The following is a 13007-nucleotide window of genomic DNA, read 5'->3' on the forward strand; positions in this document are numbered from 1 at the left end:
GAGTTGCTTTGCAGATGTTAGGTAGTAGGTCTAGTTTTTTGTTGAATTTATGTCAAAGCCTGATAGTTACTTTTGTGAAAGGGATTAGTATATTTTTGTATTTTAATTTGTTGAGAGGTATCAGCCATAGAAAATGGGGTAAACTCTCTTTCAGATTATTGAGTTCTAATGAAGTCCAGAGTTTTCTGCAGGGATTGGTCCGCAACTCCATGAGTCTAGCTATGTGAGTCTCTAACCAGTAGCGTTCGAAATCCGGGAGTCCCGTACCTCCTTTGTTTTTTGGAGTGGTCAGTGTGGCATATTTTAATCTATGACTCTTTTTTTAGCCACACAAATTTTGAAAACATGGTTTTCAGTTTTTTGAAAAATTGTTGCGGGACATCTATTGGTTTTGCTTGTAGAGCATATAAAATTTTAGGCAGAATAATCATTTTTATTAAACTGATTCTACCGAACCATGAGATTGGTAAAGTACTCCAGGAAGAGATGTCTAGTTCTAGTTTATGGAGTAATGATTTAAGGTTCAGTTTGTAAAGTTGAGATAGGGAGTTGCTGATTTTTACGCCTAAATGGGTAATGGAGCTGCTAATTTTGAAAGGGGATGAATCTGACACATCTTTCCATTCATCGGGAGGTATGTTAATGTTTAAAAGATGAGATTTTGAAAAATATATCTTGGAGTTCGAAACTTCACTATATGTTTGGATATCTGAGAGTAGGGCTTTAATTGAGTGTAGGGGGTCTGTTAAAATGAAAATTACATCATCTGCAAATGCCGCAGTTTTGTGTTCTATTTGGTTGGATTTCAGGCCAGAGATCTTAGAGTTTTGTCTTATTTTTTGGAGGAAAGTTTCTATTGTTAGGATAAATAAGAGCGGTGAGATTGGACAGCTCTAGTTCAATTTCTTATAGCGAAACTAGAGGAAAGTTCATTATTTATTTTGAGCTTTGCTGATGGGGTAGAATAGAGTGCTAAAATTTTTATTTTTACAGCAAGCACAATTCCTGGTATGACATCTGTAGGACCCTACAGCACTATTGTTAATGGCCAGACTCACTTTATTTTTTAGCCTGCTGGGAGCCAATTGGTTCCTTAGGTTAGAGGCTCTACGGAACGTAATCCCTGGGTGAATGGGTAACACCTCTTTCAGATAGAGATCATTATGCAGTATGGGTTCTCCCGATGCTATGTCCAGCGGAGCTGTCACACAAACTAGTCCAAGTTCCCGGCTTCTTGCTAGGACGCCTGTCCTATTTAATCCTTACACGCACCATTAGGGATGTCAGGACTTTTGGAAGATAGTCTTCACCTCCACCCTTATTCTCTGCACTTCTCGTATCTATTTGTGAGTCGTTGTATGTTGGCACAGACACTGTTTCTATCGCTCGGGTTGTACACATGCGCTCTGTCTTTTTTTCCCACGCTTATGAACTCCTGTAACCCATCTGCCCCTGATACATATCCTTGGCGCAGGCGCGGTTCATCTTTTTCACACGCTATTGAACTTCAGTGAACCGCTGTCAGTATATGAGAATCTGTAGCGGTTTCACACACTATTCTCACTATCTTCACTCCTCTTTTTAGTCGGAAGAGATATATACAAATTCGTCCTAGCTTCACATTTCTTTATAGGTTGTTTCACCCCCAGCCTTATATTTGTCCTCTTTTAGTAGTGTTTTCTTCTGTATTTACAAAAAGATCAGGGTAATCTGCAGGGTAATCAATACCGAGGAGGCTAATTTTATATTACAGGGAGATTTATGTAAATTGGAGGATTGGGCTGAGAAGTGGCAATTGAAGTTTAATGTAGATAAATGTAAGGTCATGCACTTGCGTAGAGGAAATAACATTTATGATTATGTACTTAATTGTAGAACACTGGGTAAAACAGACACAGAAAAAGACTTGGGTGTATGGGTGGATGGTAAACTTCACTTTAGTGGACAGTGTCAGGCAGCTGCTGCCAGGGCCAATAAAATAATGGGATGTATTAAAAGAGGTATAAGTGTTCATGAAAAAAATATAGTTCTACCTCTGTACAAGTCACTAGTGCGTCCGCACTTAGAATACTGTGTACAATTCTGGTCACTGATATATAAGAAGGACATAGCTGAACTGGAGAGGGTGCAGAGAAGAGCCACCAAGATTATTAGAGGAATGGGTGGGCTGCAATACCAAGACAGGTTATTAAACTTGGGGTTATTTAGTCTGGAAAAACGAAGGCTTAGGGGAGATCTAATCACAATGTATAAATATATGAGGGGACAGTACAGAGACCTTTCCAAAGATCTATTTACACCTAGGCCTGCGACTGGAACACGGGGGCATCCGCTACGTCTTGAGGAAAGAAGGTTTAATCATAATCACAGACGAGGATTCTTTACTGTACGAGCAGTGAGACTATGGAACTCTCTGCCGCATGATGTTGTAATGAGTGATTCACTACTAACATTTAAGCAGAGCCTGGATGCCTTTCTTGAAAAATTTAATATAACCAGTTATGTATATTAGATTTGATGACAGGGTATTGATCCAGGGAACTAGTCTGATTGCCGGATGTGGAGTCAGGAAGGAAATTTTTTCCCCATTGGAACTTGTTTGCCACATTGGGGTTTTTTTGCCTTCCTCTGGATCAACATGTTAGGCTACGGGTTGAACTAGATGGACTTAGAGTCTCCCTTCAACCTTAAAAACTATGATACTATGATACTATGATACTATGATACTATGATCACTTGCCTTGGTGGCTACGGTGGATCTGGCTCTATGTTACAAATCCTTAATGTTCTGCACTAATACAAATGCACGTGGGTTCTGGTCCCTATATATACTGGTAGTGGAACATACTCGTACATATAACACACATTTATATTTTATATATATAATTTTTCTCACACACATCACAATAAATACACAGTTTTTTGAACGAATTTTAATGTTTATTTTTCACACAATTCCTGCATGTATATATCATCACACTTTTATTTCTAGGTATGCAAATGTATCCATTATTGCATTGCTCGTTTTCCCGCTCGTTTTTTTTAAGAGGGATGGTCCTTGTGACGTCAATGTGGCTATTTAATGTATGTCTGTTTGCACAGTTGTAGAGTTGATGTTTCTTTGGTGCTTGACGGTCCTGAGGAAGGTAGCAGAGCTCCTGAAATGCGTAGACCTATGCTATTAATAAAGACACGTTAATCTGACATCTTACAAGTGATCATTTGGCGCGACATTATCAACCCTCTCTACTTTTCTCGTTTATATTGTTACTAGAAGGTGGCCCGATTCTAACGTATCGGGTAGTCTAGAATGTGTATGTAGGTTAGCAGATTGAATAATAATATAATCAGCAAGTCTTGAATAATGATGGTTCATTTTTTGCTCGTTGGTCTCCCGCTGTGCAGCATGCATCGGCGTGTTTGACAGTGGGAGACCATCGATCTGAATGGGCAGGGAGCCGGCGTACACTGGTAACTATGTTACACAATCGGGTAACCATGCAAAGCGCTTTGCTTAGTTACCCAGTGTGTACCATGGTTACCAGCATACGCCGGCTCAAGCACACATGTGCCGGGAGCCGGGGGTAAGATGGTAACCATGGTACACATTGGGTAACTAACGAAAGCGCTTTCCATAGTTACAGGATTGTGTACCATTTGTTACCAGTGTACGTCGGTAAACTGATAACCATGGTACACATTGGGTAACTATGCAAAGCGACAGTGCTGGTTTATTTTTTGCTTGTTGGTCTCCTGCTGTGCAGCACGCATCGTCGTGTTTGACAGTGGGAGACCAACGATCTGAATGGGCAGGGAGCCGGGGTAAGCTAGTAACCATGGTACACATCGGGTAACTATGCAAAGCAGTTTCCATAGTTACCCAATGTGTACACTGGTTAACAGCGTACGCCGGCTCCGGCACACGTGTGCCGAGAGCCGGGGTAAGCTAGTAACCATGTTACACATTGGGTAGCTAAGCAAAGCGGTTTCTATAGTTACCCCATGTGTACCATGGTTACCAGCCTACGCCGGCTCTGGCACGTGTGGCGGGAGCCTGGGTAAGCTAGTGGTTTCACACATCCGGCTTTTCTCCACTTTGTCGGATCCGGCGCGCTGCCGTAGGCTGGTTTCAGACGTCCGTGTTTTAGGTACGTGTGACATGCATTTTGTAACACAGATGTCACACGTACCCATGTTATTCTATGATGTGCCTCACACGTCCGTGTTTGCACACGGACCGTGTGACTTTCCATGACCCCGCACGCACACATGCAGGCATCTTCGGCAGCACGGATGTCACACGGATCGCACACTGATGTGATCCATGCAACATCAGTGTAAAACATACCAGAGAAAATATGGGTCTTTTTAATAAAAATATTTTCTATATTTACTTCTCTCCAGCGATGCTGTCTCCAGCTCTGCTGCCTCCCACTCTTTATCGCCGCTCAATATACTCACTGAATATTCAGTGCCCTGTGGAGCTGGAAGCAGGGACAGTGCTGGGGACTTCAGTGCCAGGGACCGCATCGCTGGGTGAGTGTACAGCAGACTGTGTGTGTGTATGTGTGTGTGTATACATGCATGTGCGCTATGTGTGTATGCGCCGGTGTATCCATGTGTGTCTGCTATGTGTGTGTGTGTATACATGCATGTGCGCTATGTGTGTATGCGCTCGGTGTATCCATGTGTGTCTGCTATGTGTGTATATGTGCTCAGTGTGTGTGTATATATGCATGTGCACTATGTGTGAATGCGCTCGGTGTATCCATGTGTGTCTGCTATGTGTGTGTGTATATACATGCATGTGTGCTATGTGTGACACGGACATCTGAAGGCAGCCGTACACTGTGTACAGGACAGTGGCTGCGCCGCAACTTCCTGGTCACATGACAACACGTGATCGGAGCTTGTCGCGCGGCAACTGTAGTGTACACAGTGCACGGGAGCGCGCCGGATCGGACAAAGTGGAGAAAAGGTAAGCAACAGTGCTGACGTGTGCCGGGAGCCGGGGTAAGCTAGTAAGCATGTTACACATCGGGTAACTAAGGAAAGCGTTTTTTATAGTTACCCGATGTGTACCATGGATACCAGCCTAAGCCGGCTCCGACACACGTGTGTCAGGAGGTGGGGTAAGCTAGTGGCTTTTCTCCACTTTGTCTTGCCGGTGTGGGCTTCAGCAGTCACCTGGGAGTCGGGCATCTCCGTGTGGGTTCGGGGAATGCGTGCGGGAGGCGGGGCCAGGGCGAGCATCCAATGCGTGAGGGGTGGGGCCTGGCCGAGCCGCCAATGCGTGCAGGAGGCCGGGGCAAGCGGCCAATCCATGCGGGGGGCGGGGCCAGGCCGAGCCGAGCGGCCAATCCGTGCAGGGGGGCGGGGCCATGCTGAGCCCAGCGGCCAATCCGCTGGTTGTCACTGTAACGACACAATTTTGGAGCAAGACAGATAGACAGACAGACAGAGAGAATAAGGCAATTATATATCTACAGTAGATGTTTAGCAAAGTATATTGCGTTCAGTGGTTTAATTACATTGTCATTGGCTTCTCTTTCCTTAATGAAACCCACTTGTTCTGGGTTAATTAGATCAGGTATTATGTTTTGGATTCTTTTCGCTATGATTTTGGCATACAGTTTTATGTCATTATTTATCAATGAGATTTGCCTGTAACTTCCACAAAGGGTTGGATCTTTTCCTTCTTTTGGGATTAAAGTTATGTGGGCTGTCAGAGTTTCTTTGTTGAATGGGTTGGTTTTGTTTATATGGTCAAAGTAGTTTGTCAAATGTAAGGAGCTAATTCTGTTTTAAATATTTTATAGTATTCAATTGAAAAGCTGTTTGAGCCTGGGCTTTTCCCTCCTGGAGTTGAGATTATGGATGATTCTACTTCTTGGATGGATATTGGGTTGGTTAAGTTTTATGCTTGTAGTGTGGTGAGTTTGGATAGGTTCAGGTCTTTTAAATTTTTTTTTATGAGTTTTGTTTTTTCCTCTTTGGAGTTTTGGGCAGTTTTGAGATTGTATAGGTTAGAGTAGTATGAAGAGAAAATATTGGCGATGTCTTCTGTTTTATGAAATATGTTGTCATTTGTGTTTTTAATTTTTGGAATGAAATCTGTGTTTATTTCTTTTTTGATCATATTTACTAGGTTGCGTCCACATTTGTTGTCATAAGGATAAGATCTGAACCTTGAATAGTTAAGATATTTTTCACTTTTTTTATTTAAAAGGTGTCTGAGCTCAGATCTTAGTCTATATAAGACCTTCTCTAATGAAGGATTTTGCTTAATTTTGTGTTGTCCTTCCAAAATTTTTATTTGGTTTAAAAGAGATATAGTTTTTTTTCTCTTCCTTTTTTGGTTCTTGTGCCTAGCTCTATCAAAATACCACGTAAAAAAGCTTGCTTCCCAAGTATTGGAGTCACATGTGTTATTAGTTCAAATTTCTTTTGAATAGAAGCTCTTATATAGTCTTGGGAAATTTTACTTTTTAATAGGCTATTATTGAGTTTCCAATTAACTGGACATTTTTTATATTGGGATATCCCTATAATCAGGAGTAAGGGGGCAAGGTCTGATAGTAATATTATGTCGTAATATGTTTTTTGGACATTGCTTAAAAGTTGATGCGGTATGAATAGGTAGTCTATTATCGAATATTTTTTATGTATCTGCGAATAGTAAGAGGGGTGCGAGATTCTCCAGGTATCAACCAGGAGTAATTCTGTTAGGGATTTCTTAACAAATTTTACTGTTTTGAGTGGGATTGAGGAGTGTCCATCTGATGTGTCTAAGGGGGTTGAAGAGGAATATTAAAATCTCCTCCAAATAATAAAGTCCCTTCTGAAAAGTGATGCATGGTGTTGAATACTTTTTTGAAGAAGGAAAGTTGGTTGGAATTAGGGGCGTAGATATTTGTAAGTGTGTATAGCGAATTATATAATTGACATTTCAGAAGTATAAACCTACCATCTGGGTCATGAGTAAAGGGTATCTTTATATGTCTAATGATCGAGACACCTTTATTTTTCTTAATTGGAGAATTGGCGTTAAACCATCTAGTATAAGATTTATTTTTAGTTATTGGCGTGTATGTCTTTTTGAAGTGTGTCTCTTGGAGAAGGGCGATATCTATTCGATGTTTGTCTAAGTAGCTCAATATTTGTGATCTCTTTTGGGGAATGTTCATGCCTTTAACATTAAATGTTACAATATTAAGGTTAGCCAAACTTACGATGGAAGAGGTATGTAATTGTCTGCGTAGGCTGGGCAGGTAATTGGATGGGATGGGGGGGTTTAGTGTAGGTATTGGTGTGTAATATTTGAGTCTCTGTCATGGTTTTAAAAAGTTGTGGATTTCTCAGTGTGAGAAAAAGGATTGCAGCTGGGTGGGATAGGGTAAGTTAAGCTAGTCCCATCCAGGGAATTTTGCAAAAGTGGAGATTTAGGTTCTTCGGGGCGTGTGCCTGAAATATGGTGTTATTTGCTTTTTTTGTTTTTTTTTTCCTTTCTCTGTTCCCTTTTGTGTTTTGAGGAATGTGGAAAAAAAGGAGCCAGCATGATCTGAAATTGGCATGCATCATATAAAAAGTGAAAATTCACAGATTTATTCCAACTGTACTATAATAAAAAAAAATGAGATTTTTAGCAAATAATTGATCAATTTTTTGAGCCACCCCTGCCAACGTCATGGCAAATCTCAATAGGGGGGTCCTACTCTATATTCTGTATTTCATGTCCCATGCGGCCTCCTAGATAAAGTTAAAAGCAGAACCATAATGGAGCACACATACCTGTAACCTGTATATAGCCGCTTCCATGTTGCAAAAAAGGCAATTGTGGATAGAGACCAGCCCAGGTCCCAGCATGTGGAGCAAGCTCTACACATACCAGGACTATATCAGAACTGATCCTCCCAGTGCCAAACAGCAACCATTGATAAAGGCGGACCAGATCCAAGAATGGTGCTTAATTAGCATTGCCTGTGGAAAGGGGTGAGGTAACTGAATCTGAACAGCTACCAACAGTAGGAATACATTGCAAACCAAAATCAGGCGTGCATGGTATGGTGATGGTCAGTCACCAGAAATTGTAGCATAACTACGGTCATAACAGAGAAAAAAAGGAGCCAGCACGATCTGAAATTGGCATGCATCATATAAAAAGTGAAAATTCACAGATTTATTCCAACTGTACTATAATAAAAAAAATGAGATTTTTAGCAAATAATTGATCAATTTTTTGAGCCACCCCTGCCAACGTCACGGCAAATCTCAATAGGGGGGTCCTACTCTATATTCTGTATTTCATGTGCCATGCGGCCTCCTAGATAAAGTTAAAAGCAGAACCATAATGGAGCACACATACCTGTAACCTGTATATAGCCACTTCCATGTTGCAAAAAAGGCAATTGTGGATAGAGACCAGCCCAGGTCCCAGCATGTGGAGCAAGCTCTACACATACCAGGACTATATCAGAACTGATCCTCCCAGTGCCAAACAGCAACCATTGATAAAGGCGGACCAGATCCAAGAATGGTGCTTAATTAGCATTGCCTGTGGAAAGGGGTGAGGTAACTGAATCTGAACAGCTACCAACAGTAGGAATACATTGCAAACCAAAATCAGGCGTGCATGGTATGGTGATGGTCAGTCACCAGAAATTGTAGCATAACTACGGTCATAACAGAGAAAAAAAGGAGCCAGCACGATCTGAAATTGGCATGCATCATATAAAAAGTGAAAATTCACAGATTTATTCCAACTGTACTATAATAAAAAAAATTAGATTTTTAGCAAATAATTGATCAATTTTTTGAGCCACCCCTGCCAACGTCACGACAAATCTCAATAGGGGGGTCCTACTCTATATTCTGTATTTCATGTGCCATGCGGCCTCCTAGATAAAGTTAAAAGCAGAACCATAATGGAGCACACATACCTGTAACCTGTATATAGCCACTTCCATGTTGCAAAAAAGGCAATTGTGGATAGAGACCAGCCCAGGTCCCAGCATGTGGAGCAAGCTCTACACATACCAGGACTATATCAGAACTGATCCTCCCAGTGCCAAACAGCAACCATTGATAAAGGCGGACCAGATCCAAGAATGGTGCTTAATTAGCATTGCCTGGTGGCTGGTCACCACCATGCTATGCACGCCTGATCTTGGTTTGCAATATATTCCTCCTGTTGGTAGCTGTGCACATTCAGTTGCCTCACCCTTTCCACAGGCATTGCTAATTAAGCACCATACTTGGATCTGGTCCGCCTTTATCAATGGTTGCTCTCTGGCACTGGGAGGGTCAGTTCTGATATAGTCCTGGTATGTGTAGAGCTTGCTCCACATGCTGGGACCTGGGCTGGCCTCTATCCACAATTGCCTCTTTTGCAACATAGAAGCGGTTATATATACAGGTTACAGGTATGTGTGCTCCATTATGGTTCTGCTTTTAACTTTATCTAGGAGGCCGCATGGCACATGAAATACAGAATATAGAGTAGGACCCCCCTATTGAGATTTGCCGTGACGTTGGCAGGGGTGGCTCAAAGAATTGATCAATTATTTGCTAAAAATCTCATTTATATTACAGTACAGTTGGAATAAATCTGTGAATTTGCACTTTTTATATGATGCATGCCATTTTCAGATCGTGCTGGCTCCCCTCTCTCTCTGTTTTGAGGAATGTGTAGTTTTAAAAGTTTCAGTGAAGTGGTCAAGGAGATATCATCTCCCAGCAGAGTCTTAAGGTACCGTCACACTAAGCGACGCTCCAGTGATCCCACCAGCAACCTGACCTGGCAGGGATCGCTGGAGCGTCGCTACATGGGTTGCTGGTGAGCTGTCAAACAGGCAGATCTCACCAGCAACCAGTGACCAGCCCCCAGCCAGCAGCGACGCGTGGAAGCGATGCTGCGCTTGGTAACTAAGGTAAATATCGGGCAACCAACCCGATATTTACCTTGGTTACCAGCGCACACCGCTTAGCGCTGGCTTCCTGCACTCCTAGCCAGAGTACACATCGGGTTAATTACCCGATGTGTAGTCTGGCTATGTGTGCAGGGAGCAGGGACCCGACACTGGCAGCGTGAGAGCGGCGGACGCTGGTAACGAAGGTAAATATCGGGTAACCAAGGAAAGGGCTTCTTGGTTACCCGATATTTACATTGGTTACCAGCGTCCGCAGAAGCCGGCTCCCTGCTCACTGCACATTCAGTTGTTGCTCTCTCACTGTCACACACAGTGATGTGTGCTTCACAGCAGGAGAGCAACAACTAAAAAATGGTCCAGGACATTCAGCAACAACCAGCGACCTCACAGCAGGGGCCAGTTTGTTGCTGGATGTCACACACAGCAACATCGCTAGCAACATCGCTGTTGCGTCACAAAAGTCGTGCCTCAGCAGCGATGTTGCTAGCGATGTTGCTTAGTGAGACGTGGCCTTTAGCTAATGTGTTATAGAAAAGAGATTTAACAAACCAGTGATAGGTATTGAACATTACCCAATATAAGCATAATAATTGTGCATTAATCAAAAATCAAAAACATAAGGTATAACCAGTGCTCTTCAAGTTTGTTTCACAAAAATCAAAGGGGGGTTTCAGTAACCTCAAAGATAAGGCCTTACAGTGTTATAACTTGTGCAAGTAGATTGTCCAATCCCCAGGCAGTTAGAAGAAGAAATGGTTCCCAATTCTTGGAATGGTAACAGAAATTAAATTTCAATAGATCTAATATGTGTTAGGCCCGTTTCACACGTCAGTGAAAAACAGTGACGTTTTTCACTGGCGTATAAAACACGCACATGTCCCTGCGTGTGCCATGATTCACGGCACACGTGGGTTGTCTAAGTGCAATCCGGGCTCCGTTCTCCGTGGCCCGTGATTGCACTTAGAAAACAACTCACCTGTGCGCGCTCCCGCTCTCCATGGTGCTGATCGCTCCCGCGGTGCAGCATCCGGCCGGCGCTGACCCCCGCAGCAGCTGCTTCCGGGTCGGCTGTGTCGCGCATAATGAATTTGCGCGACAATAATAAGCCGGCTCAGAAGCAGCAAGCAGAACGGGCTGCAGAGGACATCGCTGGACGCCGGGTGAGTAAAAATGATTTTTATTTTAAAAGTACGTTTTTTTCTGGCACGTGTTTCACGGACCACACCACTGCGTGGTCCGTGGAACATCAGTGATGCCAGAAAAAAATGGACATGTCTCCGTGCGGCAATCACGGACATGCGGGTACGCCGCACGGAGACACGTGCAGTGAAAAATCACTGACGTGTGAGCAGACCCATTCATTGTAATGGGTCTGTGTATGTCAGTGATTCTGGTACGTTTTAAAAAAAGCACAAACGTACCAGAATCACTGACGTGTGAAAGGGGCCTAAAGCAGATAATACAATGAACTCAGATGTATTCAAGAGACAATAATCAGGCATAATTGGGTCCTCTGCCCTCATCAGGGGAGCGAGAGAGGAATAAAAAAAAAAAGGAGGGGGGGGAAGGTGACGAAGAACCAGCTCATCTCCCAATCCTTGTAGAGGATTCTCATTTTCAACAGACCGTTTTTTATAATTGAAAAATGAGGTCAGGTATGTAAGGGCGCTCAGAAGTCATCATCTATCTTCATCTTGCTCCCTTTGTCCTTTTCTCGGTGTCTTCTTTGGTCCAGAGTTTAGTCTTCTCACTTTATTTGCTCTGGTAGGTGACATTGTGGTCCACTTGTCGTGTTTGGGTAGCGCTGGTAAATCAAAGAAGTCCTCTGTGGAGGTCCAGTCAGGGATCTTTAGGTGTGCTAAGTCCAGTTTGTTGAGGAAAAATTGAAGGTCATCTGGAGTTTTGATTATTAGGTTTTTATTGTTGTAAGAGATTGCGAGAGCGAAGGGAAACAACCATCTATAGATTATATGTTTCTCTCTCAAGGTTCTTGTCAAAGTTTGTAGTTGTTTTCTCAAGTCTAATATGAACTTTGAAAGGTCTTGATATATTTGTATTTCTGTCTCTTCATATTCGATCTTTCGAGCATGTTTCGCTTCTAGACCAATGTCATTAGTCTCCTCCTTTCCCAGGAGAGTGTTGAATATCTGCATAAGCGTGGCGTGGATGTCTTTATCTTCTACTGTCTCCGGTAGTCCTCGAGTTCTAAGGTTGTTTCTTCTGGACCTATTTTCTAGGTCAACCATGTGTAGTTTTTGTAAGAAAATTTCTTTTTGTTTATCGACAAGAATCTCTGTCACTCTCTCAGAATGTGTTGTGATTTCGCGAGGGTGTGAATTCTTGTGTAGATCTGTTTGATATTGCTTTTTAGTTCAGCATTTTCTTCTTTTACTGTCTGCGTGAATTCTTTAAAGAGGTTTCTGATGCAGTTTGCAGTAGGAAGAGCTCTAATGTGTTCCACGAGGTTGGAGTTTCCTTTTAATATGTCTTCCTACTCTTCACTGTCTGACATTGAGAAGTTGGTCGCTGGGGTTTGTTTAGGTTTCTGTGCCATCATATCAAGGGTGTGTTGTTTTTTGGGCTTGTCTCCTTCTTGGTTCTTTTTTGGGGTTTTCAGAGCTTTGTTTGGCTTATCAAGTTGTAATTTAGTGTTCCTCCCCATTTTATGTAACTGGTCTTGATGGAACTTTGCTGGGAGAAAAGGGGGTATGTTAACGCATTTAGGAAAAGTTCGTCTTTATCTTTTTTTTTTTTTTTTCCTTCTTTCCTGCCTCTCAAAGATGTAGTGTTTCTCTCACCTCTACTCTGGGATGGTGGCCTGTGGCCTTGTGGGAAGCTTCTTTTTAGTCAGGGCCTCTTTAATGGAGGGAGATTTTCTTGAAGAAAGGTGCACTTGTAAGGTTGACATCTACCAGTGCATTTTGCCTTACGATTTCAGTCGGGGGGAGACGGTCATTTAACGTCGCCTCGCAGAGCCACAGGAGGTAATGGGGACTGGATGGATCTTGTTTTTGCTTTTAGCACGGTCTTTGTGTTGGAAGGAAGGTCCTGCCAAGGGGAGGTTGGAGAGTCACTCCA

This window comes from Anomaloglossus baeobatrachus, chromosome 10 (assembly GCF_048569485.1).
Source record: "Anomaloglossus baeobatrachus isolate aAnoBae1 chromosome 10, aAnoBae1.hap1, whole genome shotgun sequence".
In the NCBI taxonomy this organism is placed as follows: domain Eukaryota; kingdom Metazoa; phylum Chordata; class Amphibia; order Anura; family Aromobatidae; genus Anomaloglossus; species Anomaloglossus baeobatrachus.